Raw genomic sequence first — 13,270 nt, forward strand, 5'->3', positions numbered from 1 at the left:
TAACCACTCTAGTTGCAGTGCAGGAAATATTACCACAGTAATCTGCAGCAAGAGGCATTTTAGCGGGAAATGGATCCCTGTACTGGGTTGTATATATACGACTGGGGCTGAGTCTGGCTCATAACTCAGTGCGGTTGTTGGCACGATTCATCCTCTGCCTGCTGAGGTTAGGTACTGACTAAATGACAGTGAAAACCACTGTGGCACTTCTGCCATTGCTTTACGACTGGCAGAGACCCTGGGGCACTATGACAGGAGTGCTAAGTGAGAACACGGCTGCCAATCACTTGATATTAATCTCCCTGTGATCACGAGAGACAGCTGACATGAGAGTGGAAACCTGGAGCGGAGAAGAGCCGGAAAGTGGACCCAGCTGGTGCAAGGCCGACAGAAATTAGCTGTGTGTTTCCTCGGTGTCTAATTGCTGAACACACAGAGAGATAGCCACCAGCACAAAAACGGTGAAGGTCAGTTGCAACCACCTTCATCTGCACCATACTATATAATATGATCAGACATGAAACTTTGGAGCATATCATTTTCATGGATTGCTTAAAGCACTGTGTATGAAATTGCCGATTGCTTGTAAATACTATAATAAAAGTGCAGTGATAGAAAATATCTGAGGCCCAGTAGAAAGATCATCCTTGTACTTTGTGTGTTGTAAGCCAGCAACTCAACTGGAATTCCATTCGTACCCATTGGAATCCCGGAATCTAAAACTCCTCCTTCTCCTTCAATCTCATTGATCTTCTTCTCCACTGCCACGATCTTCACCTCTTTCTGCCGATGTAAAACTTGCCAAAAGTACATTGAAAACTTTGAACTTGTTTTTTGGATTTCAATAAGGGACTGAATTGATTGATGTATTTGATCCATGATTCCCTCTTATCTGTGAACTAAGCCTCCTTGTATTTAACATGAAATGACTTTCACTTCTGAATTGATGAAAGTTTTCTGTTTTTAAATGCAAAAATTGTACCTTAAAAGAATGTGTGAATCATTATGCATGAACACCATTACACAGTGCCATCTTTTGCTTGCTAAATATAACAATAAAGTTTTCACTTGAATACGTTCAAGACATAGAGATCAGTTTGACTTTGAAACTATTGATTTTCTGTCGCCTGTTTGTATTTTTTTTCCCAACCTTTTAGCATTGTCTCTTTCTAAGAAATCCAATGCTAAATTTTCATTTTCAATGTAAATTCCAGAGGGTAAAGAAGTGGAAGGTAGAGTTTCAGATTTTGGGTGTTGCCAAAGGTATGAATGGAATTCTGGTTGATGCGCATACTAACACACATATATAAAAGGAGGCGTATGCCAGGGAGTAAGATAAACAAAGTAGCGAACAGACTTACTAATACTTAACAGTCAAACTGAGCACTGTTTGGAACGCATTTAATCATTTTCGTATGTTTATTGTTTTTACCCTTGTGTTGTCCTGGGATCATTCTGACCCCAAAATTAATCTTTTGCTGTCAAAATGTGTTTTTTATTCATCAAATCAGTTGGCCCTAAATTCCAAAACAAAGGAAAAATTTGTGATAATGGGTTGTACTGAAATAAGAATAAACGTGTAACACAGAATTGATTGACATTTTATACTATATGCAGTCAAATCCAGCAGGATTATTTTTTACCCCAGAGGACAAAAGGTAATCCAGAGGATATTCTGAGGGTTAAACTGCAAAACTAGTCTCTCCTATTGTTGTAGGGAAGTTTTCATGCATACAAAAGGAATTGTATTTGCTTATGTTAAAAACTAGCTGGCATGGTCTGTATATCAGATGCAATTACTGACTGCACACACACGTATGTTGAAACGAGGTGATGTACTTGTCTTTATTACCTTTTAGCTGACAGAGTGCCACGCTGACTTGTAACTGCTGAACTTCTGGTAAACTGTTCAAGCCCAGATAAAGACAGACTTCCCAAAATCATGCTGCACTCTTTAGTCTATTCAATGTTTTCAAATTGGTATGCAATTCACTTCTAATGCTACATGTAGTGCTAATTGTACTTCCCAACTATTAAAACAGCTTAGATGTAAATGTACTTTATTTATACAGCCCTTTACAAGGAATCCTTACGATGTACCAAAGTGCTTTACAGCAGGTAATAAATAAAGAGAAGAATAAGTAAAAACAAATAAAAACAATAAAAGAACAGTGAAAGCAATAAAATACAACAAAGTCGAATAAGATAAAAGTGTCATCAGAATAAATATAATAATAGATGTTCATATTATCTTTGGCTAAATTAACAATTTTGTTTGACAGCCTCTAAGTTCCCTTTTTGTGAAGCACATACTAGCTCTTAAGTTTCATAGCAAACAATGTTTGAATGAGTTCTTTCATTAGTCTCACTTCAGGTTTGCTACCTCCTGACTCAAATCAGCTGATCTTAACATCAGTAGGGTATCACAAATGTTTTCTTCCAACACTGTGCATCACTGAATGTCATGGAAAAGAAAAATATGGTGATTCACTGCCTGAGTCTTTGGTTAAAATGAAATCATGCTCTTTACAATTGTCACTTAGATTAAGATCATATCTCACTTAAAACCTAATTATACATATATGCTGATAATTCCAATTCTTTTTGCATATATTTTATTTCCCACTGGAACATAATAATGCTCAGTAAATAACAAAACCATCCATTATAAGGTCCAGTCTATGTTGACAGTAAAGAGTACCAAAAATGAGCTTTAAAGCTTTAAACCTCACCATATGTAGCAAATATGTGTGTAAATGTGGAATAAAAACATTTCCCAAAAAGATTTACCCTCCTTTTCCCCCCCAAGAACAATGCTGTGACCACTGTCATCAGCTGCAGCCATGACTCACCACCATGTTCCAGTAACAATCAAAACAGGTTAGGTAGATATCTATGGTACAAGTTTACACATTAAAACTCACTGTTATCACTTTAATATACATTTAACAAGCATTAACCAAAAGTAAATTCTAACGATATAATGTTTTGATCAAATTGAACTATTCTTATTGTAGGCCTTTCTTCTCAAAATGAACAGTTGATTTTAAGTGTGTATTAAAACTAGAGATGTGAAGTTTGTTTATTCGGATTCTGTAGTTTTAGAACCAATATAAATCACATTACATTTATCATGGGCTTTCACCCATATGTTTTTTCTGGCACATTTCAATGAATATTTGATGCGCAATTTTGAAACATTCTATGTAGGCTGAATTAATGATAATTAAAGAATTCTAAATGGTGTCATAATTTTACTGAAAAGGTAAGCACTCGATTGTCAAGTAATCACTTACTTTCAACAGTTTCATACATTTGCGATACACTATCTTAGCGTCAAAGTATATTTGTTTTCAAAGCAAGGATAATGGCCAAATCCTGGCGTAGGGTATACGTTTTAGATGGCGGTTTGGGTCTCTCCCTCGTTGTGGGCAGAATGTGCTTAATCCTCGCTGTCTGAACACCGTATCAATGGAGAGTCATATGACAGGCGGTGAGAAGTCCCTTCTTCGCTGCTTTGCGCACACAGCGTAGACTGGTGGCCCGCCCCTGCTGTAGTTCTAGTTAAGGCTCGTAAGAGGCGTTGGTGAATACACTGCCCTTTAGTGCACTGACGTAGACGGAACGTTTTTTTTTTTTTTTTTTTTGGTACCGAGCGGAGAGGAGATGCACACGGCACTCGAGTGAGGTAACTATATATATGAAAAAAAAAAAAACATTTGTTTTCATTCACTCCCACAACATGGACCCGAGTAGAGCTTGTAGTAACGTGCAGATGTTATTAACGACTTGTTGTGAACATTTGTCGCGAATTTTTACACAACATGCCGTTCTTTGTAGACAGCAAGCTAATTTCCTGTGGCATTTGCTAGCTGATGTTAGCTGGTTGCCTGTTTCGAAGCGCGAGTTAGCGCTATAGCCTGAACGAAATAATTAACTGTCCAAACAAAAGGGCTGGTGCTTTTTGAAACGGTATATCGAACAGCTCCTGGGGTAGCGAAAACTATATTTGGGTGGCTTATTAAGCTTGTCCGCGGTAACGCTGACGTGTTGAAGGCGTTTTAATGATGCGGAAGAGTCGCGAGCCTGCTTTGGCGTCCCATCATGCGCACCACGTGCAGAGTTTTACGCTGCGTCGGTTCATTATTGGTAACTTGGATGACATCGCGGCTCTGTTTCTGCAACCAACAGTCTGCACGGTTTTATGGCAAAGGTATCTCGTTAGGCTGAGATGTATATAATCTTATATATTTATATATATAGTCTCGTCTCACGTAGGAACTCTGGAAGTGTGGGAATCTCTACTGAAATGACCGCTTTTGGTGACATGTAGATCGGGCTTTCTCTCCCCGCTGATAATAATTCAGCAGTCCTATTGCAGTGTGAACAATTCCACGTTCATCAGCTTTATATAGCATGGTACGCCTGAGTACATTTTTGTTAAGAGGCATGAAGTACTTCTGTGCCGAGTAGATCTGTTGAAGCATTGAGCGTGCACAGTAACAGCTGTTACACGCATGTTCGAAGCTCTTCTCTTCAGACAGAATTATGTAGCTGTAGAAAAACTAGACTTAGTTTTCGTCTGGCTTAGAACTATGTGAAAAGATCAGAGATGAACAAATCCTTGCTCTGATTTCTATGCTCACTTTTTTTTTTTTTTTTTTTAGCTCTTGTCTATTCATTTATTGTGATTCTCCCACAGTGGATATATTTAGTTTTAATGTTGTTTACATACAATAACAACTGTTTCAACTTAACAGACTTTATGAGCTGTTGAGGATTTTAAACCCAACATGACTGAGACAGGTGGGGGGACAAAACAAAAACCTCGGGAAACACTTGACCAGTCTGAAAGTCCCACATAAAGGTTCAGGATGATTTAAAAAGTCAGACCTCCTTTAGCAGGGACCTGGCCTGAAATTTCTCTACCGGCACTCTTTAGCTTCTAATTCCCGTGTTCTGAATGGATGGAGCCGAGGAGAGGACCTCCTAAAAGACTCTGGTTTCTGCAGTGCCTCTAATGTAGCTTACACAGTAAAGCCCTCCAGCAGCTACTTTGCTGTAATGCATGCCTACTGACTGTACTTCCAGACATGTGCAAGGCGTATGTTTTAATACTAGATCAGGGTGGTTAGTTCAGAGGGACTGACCTTGCGCTCACAGGATGAAATGGCTTTTGTAATCAAGACATTGGCAGTTGTAAGATGTTGCTGATAGTCTATGGATTAATGTCTTTTTGCTGTTATACAGTCAGAATAACTGAATATGTTTAGGTGTGGTGGGAAACTGCGTTATCTCCTTGTTCCACAGAATGTATTGCCCGTATCCATATTTTGTTTACTGTCTAGTGACTGAACGGAACAATTTCTGACAAATTGCTTTCTTCAAGTCATTTGGACTTATCTTTTGCGATCTAAATCAAACTTTGCCCACAGACATGTTGGGGTTTTTGTCTTTGCGTGTAACTTCATTACGTTTGCGTAAATAGATAAACTGTAATACAGGAAGGGGGCAAAACGGCACAATGCTGGTCCAAACTCCAACAGTGGCAGAAAATGTGGAAGAAGAGATGGAAACAAAACATTTGAAACAAAGTTTGTTCCATGCTGTTTTTTTAGAAAGATATCCTCAGATAATCATGATAGAATTGTGACAGATTTTAATAACCCTAACCAGGGTTCCCTGGCCCTATATCTTACTTGACCAGGCTGTCCAGGTATATCAGGGAATATTTTGCAACCAATTCACAATATTTTCTTTTTTGTAGTAGGGCTGAGTGCAGCAAATTGATTGAGCCCTTTTTTTGCCCAGGGCATACTTTACTTATTGCAGATGTGAGCACATAACTTCAGGTACCACATACTCTTGTTTTTATAATAGTGTCCACTTGGAGGTATGTTAAAGTAGATCAGCATCTGCACAGAAGTACTTCTGCTCATGCACAAGCTGTTTAAGGTCATCGGAAGAAAGCCTAGCACACTCCCTCTGACGATAACATTAACATCCTGCAAACTCCATCAGAGTCTCCCACACTGGCAGATGTGATGGGTGTAACACCTGTTTCACACACACGCCCCCCTTCTTACATGCAAAAATCCACTGTGAATAAAAACATAATAATGTGCAGGAGGAAGGATTGTTTCACACTGTTGCCAACTTTGGGACTTTTTGTGTCCATGTAGAAAAAATAAAGACACTTTCAATTCTGTTTTAATCAGAGATAAGTGAAAGCTTTCCAATGCTTGCAGTTATAGTCATCACTTACTACCTCTTGGTAAGAAATCATTTACAGCTGTTGGTGGAACTGCATTGAGTTACACGTGGGGGGTTAAAGGCAGGGTAGGGGATCTTTTTCTGGAATTTTTTTTTTTACATATTGCTTGAAATACTCTTCACACCAATTAATTAAAAGTTTTGACACAAATATGAAAAGTTTTAGTGGCCTCTAGAACGTACAATCGAGGAAAAACACTATCCAATCATACTGAACGGACCGTTCACAATGATTGTATTCTGATGCCGTCTATCAAACTGCAATCTGCTCCTCCCTCCCCCTCCTTCCCCCTGTGCGCGTACCCTGCTCCGTGAACGAATTACACATCCAGAAGCTTGGCAGGAAGCTAAACTAGAGCCAGCTTGGCTAGCACCTAGCATTATTAAACGTATAGTTAGCATATACTAAATACGGCAACGATCGATGCTTGCTGTCAGAACAGCGCTCGTGCACCTTCGTGCGCGTTCATGTACTCTAGAGGCGTGCCTTCGGGGGGAAAGTGAAGAAAAGGTTTGGGACTTTTTACCTGTGTATTTTCAAAATGCAGCTTCGCTGGACTCAAAATCCAGGATCTCCTACCCTACCTTTAAGATAGCTTCACTTTTCCCTCAGTATATAGGTCAAACTCCAACCTTACTTGATCCTTGAATTCCCACAATAAATGTCAATCGTTTCTTTGTTAGACTTCCACCATCTTGCTTCTAAATCTTCCATTCACTATAGCCCCTTTCACACTGCCGAATAACCCGCGTTTAATTCGCGAATTTAGCGTGTCCGCTGTTGTGTTCACACTGCCGACCCGGGCTGCCGCGTCAACTCGACTCGCCTTTCGACCCGCGTCGGACCCTAGTCTTTTTGCCGAGCCGAGTTTGATGTGAACACAATCGACGCGGGTCGGACGTGGGCGTGACGTGAGGAGTTTAAAAGACAGAATGGACAGCTGATTCAGAACAACAGCGACAGGTGAGGACAAGTTTTACTCTGTTTTAGCCTACATCAAGTTGGAGACATTTTTTAATATGGCCAACTGGGGAGACAAGGAGGTCCGCGAGCTCCTCAGCCCCCGAACAGAGAACGTTATTTTCCGCCACATTTCGGGGACGGTGAAAGATGGACCTCTGCTGTAAGGGCTGGCCAGAAAGATGGGACAGCGCGGTTTCCCACGCAGCAAGACGCACCGTAAAGTAACATCTCCATGAACTGCATTGCAAAAACGAGTTCTCAAGGTGTCCTGCCATCGTTTGTTTGAAAAATTTGATGCAGACAGGTGTATTTAACCCTACCTCCGACGCATGGCTTGTGCCTACGTCATTGTACACGCCCAGCATTTTCTGTGTTTCGTGTGACGCTCTGCCACTAGGCAACGCCCCCTGAACTCGGCTTCAGGCGACACGGGTCACCCTGACACGCCAAGCGTTCACATTGCTCGACGCGAGTCGAAGGTGCAATTTGTTCCCGCTAAGATAGCGGGTCGCAGTGTGAAAGGGGCTTATGTAACACTGGCTTTTTGTTGTAAATTAGCAGTTATAGAACCAAGCAGGGATATCCCTGAGTATATCTTTTGGATTATTCCCTCAGATTGACAAAGCTCCTCTGGAGAAATAGGAAACATTAACTCTTTACAGAAGCCGAGTTCTGCTCAACATGAAAGGAAACTTAATACGGGCCTCTGCCTGTGATATAAGTGGAATCCCCTTACAGCGTTAAGCTGGATCACCGGACCCTATTTACAACCTCTACATACCTTTGACACTTACGATTAGAACATACAGCCTGAAAGTGTTTTGAGACTCGTGCTGTTTAAAACACCTACAGGACTAGCATGTGTTGGTTTTGTAATATACCAAACCTCGCCTCAGTTCATTAAACTCGCATCTTTCTAAGTATAGTGGTGTGATTGAGAAGTGAAAGAGCATCTGGATTCAATAAAGACAGATGGAGCTCTGAGTTTACCTGCTTTGTGTATTACAGTGAGATGTGTTTCACATAAACACACTGGGTTACACACTGTTGCTGTTGTTTGTTTGTTGAACTCTTACCTTGTGGGCTTAGTGTATATGCAGAAAGAATGAGCAAACAGTTTACAGAGGGGTTTGTGGGGTTTCTTTTGGTTGAGGATTACAGGGTGGGGTAAAAGAAAAAGAGCACATCAAAAGTGGATGTTGTGAAGAAAAAAGAAAAGGATATTGTGTAGTTAAAGTCCATCAATGTTCAGAGCTTCTGTATTTGTAGTGTAATATTATTCTTAATTTCTTTTTTTTGTATCTACTTTGACCACAACTCTCCTCTTTCAGTGCTCACATTTGTCTTGTTTATTGAGCTCTCACATCACAGAAAGAAAGATGCTGACGGGTTTCGGCATCTAGAAATTTTGTATATATTGTATGATTTACTTTATCAGACTTGAAGACGCTTTGATGAAGGCTTTATGCGGAAAATCTGTGATGTGAGGCTAATAAACAACACAAATGTGAGTACTTTTGCCCTCCTTTATCCGGATATCTGCTACCCTTTTTTTAACCTCTGGAATATTTGTTGGATTTTGGGTTTAGCGCTTAACTTAATAGTTGAAGTGCAGGTTGTTTCGTTTGATTCTCCTCTTTCAGCGCCTGTTATTATTGAAACGGGCAGAAGGGTGATGGGAAGTCTGGAGTTGAATACACCATAGCTAAAGCTATAGCTAAAGAGTGTCAGGGTGATTAAACATTTTCATTAACATCCTACTTAAAAAGAAAAACAAAGATGTGTCCATGCATGTATTGATCTCTTCCATGCCGCTGTCCTCATGTCACACAGGTAAAAAAAAAACATTAAGAATCATCTCAACAAATGAGACAACCACATGTTAACGATAAAAACCCTCAGTTCACCCTGGACTGTTGTTTTCTAGTGGCGTGTAAACCCTCTTAATGCCGGACCTCTTTCTTCATGACTTACAACAGTGTGCTTCATATAGATATGCTGTGCGTTTTCAACTAGCCTGCCTACAGAAGAATAGAATAGAAAAATACTTTATTTATCCCCCAATGGGGGAAATAAAATTTAAAAAAAAATACAGTACAGAGGTATACAGTCTTGGCACCTATTAAATATATATATGGTGCATTCTGAGAAGGAGAACTTTAAATTCTTTCTACAAGCTCTGGGTTGCTTTTACGTAAAAGGAGATTTGGGATAATACGGCTGTGGAGCATTTTTCTTCTTTGTGGACTTTAGAACTTGTTCATGAACCTACAGACAGAATCCTAAAATGGGCAGACTGCCGTACATATAGTAAACACATGTATTATGAGGTTTATCCTGAACTGCTGAAGGGCTCCCTGACTGCTCAAACACGCAGACACACGCATTCCCTCCCTAAGCCTCCCCGCCTCCCTCTTCAAATTAGTTAAGTCACTGGACTCAAATGCCTCAAAACATTCAACCTGTGCGTAATGTTTTTGCTGGCATCTAATACTGGTGCGGTGTGAGCTCTGGTGCTTTTTGGCTTATTACTGATGATAGGTAAGGATCACTTGTCACAGTCATTTTGCTGGTGTGTTATTGCTTTGACACCTGTGCAGTGTTTTCAGGTAATGGTTGTGTTTATTGTCTGTGTCAGGCCTATCCTTGCGCTCTTAAACTATGATGTACTGTGATGAACATGTTTTCAGGCCACAGAACATCAGCTACAGATCTGTGTCTTACCACAGCTGGCTCATGTCTTTTCTTTCTTATAACGGTGCCTTGATTCTGCTCAAGAGAATTTACAGCCAGAAACTGAAGAGCTTCAATCAGAAAAGCTGAGCTTGGTGTGGTATTTGGTGTCATACACACAGCTGTGTGAAAGAAACGAGTTTAGGGAGGATGTGGCCTGTAGAAAATGGACAGTCTACTTCAGATATCCACCTTAGGCCTTTTGGACAAGTTGGAGCTTTATAAAGGTTTGACTTTTATTTATTTTTTTGGTCATATCTTGTGAAGTCAGTGTGAAGAATCTTTAAATAAGCTCATTCTTAAATTGATGTCTTAACGTACAACCTCTCCAGAATCTGTTATTGACTGGTTGAAAGATTAGCTGTTCAAAGGACTTCAGGAGGCTGTTGACATCTGTGTGAACATGCCAGGTACGTGCGTCAGGATATTTGCAGACCCACCGCACAGCCGTATGACTGATTATTCACAATAGGTAGTCTTGATCAGAGAATTGATGTTTTCACCTGCCACAATGATAACCTTGATGTTGTCTTCTGTGTCATATGTGGGTGTCCACATTATGACAAAGCACTGTCTGTTCTGGAGAAGAGGTTCTAGAGGACATTTGTCTTTCAGATGCATCGTTACTGTTGCACCGCTGTGCAGTGAGTGCCTCTGAAGCAGTGATGTGTGAGTTGAGAACAGTTCACAGGCTGGTTTTAGCTTGCTTTTGTAATTGTCAGTGAAAGTTGGTCACTTGAACTCAGGTGTGTAGTGTTTCTTGCTATCATGAATCTCATCCATCATGAACACATTGTGGTCTTGCAAGATTTCGACTCACCATCTGCTGGGAGTTGGGTCCTTTTGGCGACTGACATCTGCCCTCTTTCTTGCATGCCTCTGGCCTTACTTAGAAAAACTGCTCTGGCTTTAACTTTTCTATCTTCATAACAAACTTTATTCTTACTTACCAAACTTTCCACTTAAGCGCACACATTATCCTCCGGGCTTTGCAACATGGATCAAAACTGGAAAGCTTAATCCTTCACTGCTCAGGGCAACTCTCTTGCTTTTTTTCAGGGTCTATTTTGGTAGCTCAAAATATTAGAATAGTTTGGAAACTACAAATACATTTATTGTATGTAACTGAGTCTCTGTGGGGAAACTAGCAATTAGTTAATGTGGCAAAGTACCAAAGATACTTGCATGTTAATTCTTCTTGTTTTACTGTGAAAAAAAACCAACCTACTTGTTCCATAACAGTAAGCATGAGTCACAATGTTACATTTCTTAAATGCCAGAAAGGATTTTGTTTTGGCTTCATTCCTCAGTTGGCTCCCCTGCAGTCACCGGGTTGATACTGAGATGACAGGGATGTTTATGGTCGTGTGAGAATCATATGAAGCAGCTTAGGGGTCAAAGATATTTTTCCTGGTTCAGAGAATTGACAGTATTTTTTTTTGTTGTTGTGAACAATTTGGAAATTATTCAATCAAAAAAGAGGAGCTCAGAGGAGTAATGATCTGAAAAGGTTTGAGAGAGCAAATTTTATTTATTTATTTGTTTATTTCTATACTCAAACTTTAACTTAAGTTTAGTTTGTCATGAACACCATTGAGCTGATTAGGTAGTTGTAGCTTACAAAAATCTAATTCCGTTTTGTTAAAGAACACAGTGGTTTTGTTTCTTTTATCAGGTTGAACTGCATTGTTGGTGAACTATACTTTTCCAGAACGTATAACATCCAGTATCTTGTATTTACATTCACAATGTAGCAGTGTATTCCAGCTTTTCCATATATTCTTTCTAATTTCTCTTGTAATGTCTCTCTTGCTATTAGTGAATACTGTGCTGACCTGTTATCAGTGTTGCACCACTGCATCAAACTCATCTGTTGTGTATATATTGGTATGCCTGTTTTTTTTTTGTTTTTTTTTTAAATCCAGGAACCATCTGTTGGGGAGGTGGGCTTTTCCACAAGCTAGTCAAATGGCTGTGGTGAATCCGTCTCACTTATAGCATATTGGCATCATAGCGCTTTATCATAACAACACAGCACAAAGTCAGGTGAAGAGATTTTAATTTCTCAAATGTAAACCTGGAGAGCGTGAGCTGCCCAGATGATGACTCACGGGCTTGAAGACGATGAAAGGTAGTAACATTTAAATCCAAGGTAAATAAGAGGCCATTGGCTTTGATACCATGAGGCATTATTGAGTACACCTTTAGTGTTACTTTGAGTTGTAAATGGAAATGAATAGCCATGAGCTGTGACAAAAAAGTTTTATTTTACATTACTGACCAATTTTGACCCACCATAAACCTTTTTAATGCTAAAGCCTGAGTTTCCCTTGCCGATCTATTTGGGATTTTTCTATAGCGTAAAACATAAGTAGTTTAAATCCCCCCCTTTGTTCCCCTCATTACTTACATAAAGTATTTTTCTATTCTATTCTATTACTTGGGGCCACAGAGAAAAAGAAACGCTCAATTAGATGCTAAGTTAGTGCCTTTCACAGTGTAATGATAGAATCATTTGCTTTTGTTGTCCTGAAACCAATGCAGTTGTGAATAAATCTCAGAAAACTCTGTAAAGATTTTTTTCTCTCTCTTATCTATTTGATTATTAAGGTGCAAAATTTAAGCAGGAAAACTCCCATGCAGTGAAATTTCCAATGCTTACTTTTCACATCAGTTTGTGTAACACAGTTTGTTCCAAGTTGAATAGAGATTCTCTTGTTTTCATAAAATGCCAAGCACAACAAAGACTCTTATCAGGAAGTGCTGCAGGCTGTGCTGTTGCTTGGAGGGTGTGATCTTAAAGCTGGGTTCTTCCCAACCTATCTGCTGTTGGGTTCATAGGTCACTGCTGCCTCATGTTTATAAACACTGTCCTGTCTGCAGCAGGTTTGTAACCACACTCAGTCTGCAATCTTGGTCATAGCACCATCATTCTCTTACTGGCATAACTGAAATTCACACACCACTCATTCAAGAAAAAAAACTTTAAGGTAAGCCTGTTTGCTTTCAGTAACGGAGTCATTTCGAGTCGTAATGATTTCACTGTTGAATATCCTAAAACATGCTGTGTTTAAGGTCTTTAAACACGTTGGGTTTATTGTAGCTTTTAAAGTTGTGTTGACAGCAACTTTAGCAGAAATTTCAGTGACAACGATATTCATTTTATTCATTAAAACACAAAGAGCTTATTGGATGAGATCATACTACCAAGTTCTTTAAAAACCTGACTAAAATCACCACTTGTATGCTAAATGCTAATCTTGTTATCTTGTTAGTTGAGAGGGAACTTCATTATGAGTT

The 13,270-nt window shown here is 39.6% G+C and overlaps 1 protein-coding gene across 1 annotated transcript in view; it reads left to right on the forward strand.

Moving 5' to 3' along the window:
- The first annotated feature begins 3,653 nt into the window (after window positions 1-3,653).
- Window positions 3,654-13,270, forward strand: part of slc39a10 (solute carrier family 39 member 10) — a 32,190-nt gene continuing 22,573 nt past the window's right edge. The window contains exon 1 of the mRNA XM_075479066.1: window positions 3,654-3,688. The gene's annotated coding sequence lies outside the window, so the exon portion shown is untranslated. The remainder of the gene's footprint in view (window positions 3,689-13,270) is intronic.

The sequence above is a fragment of the Odontesthes bonariensis genome, chromosome 12 (assembly GCF_027942865.1).
Source record: "Odontesthes bonariensis isolate fOdoBon6 chromosome 12, fOdoBon6.hap1, whole genome shotgun sequence".
NCBI classification, from domain to species: Eukaryota; Metazoa; Chordata; class Actinopteri; order Atheriniformes; family Atherinopsidae; genus Odontesthes; species Odontesthes bonariensis.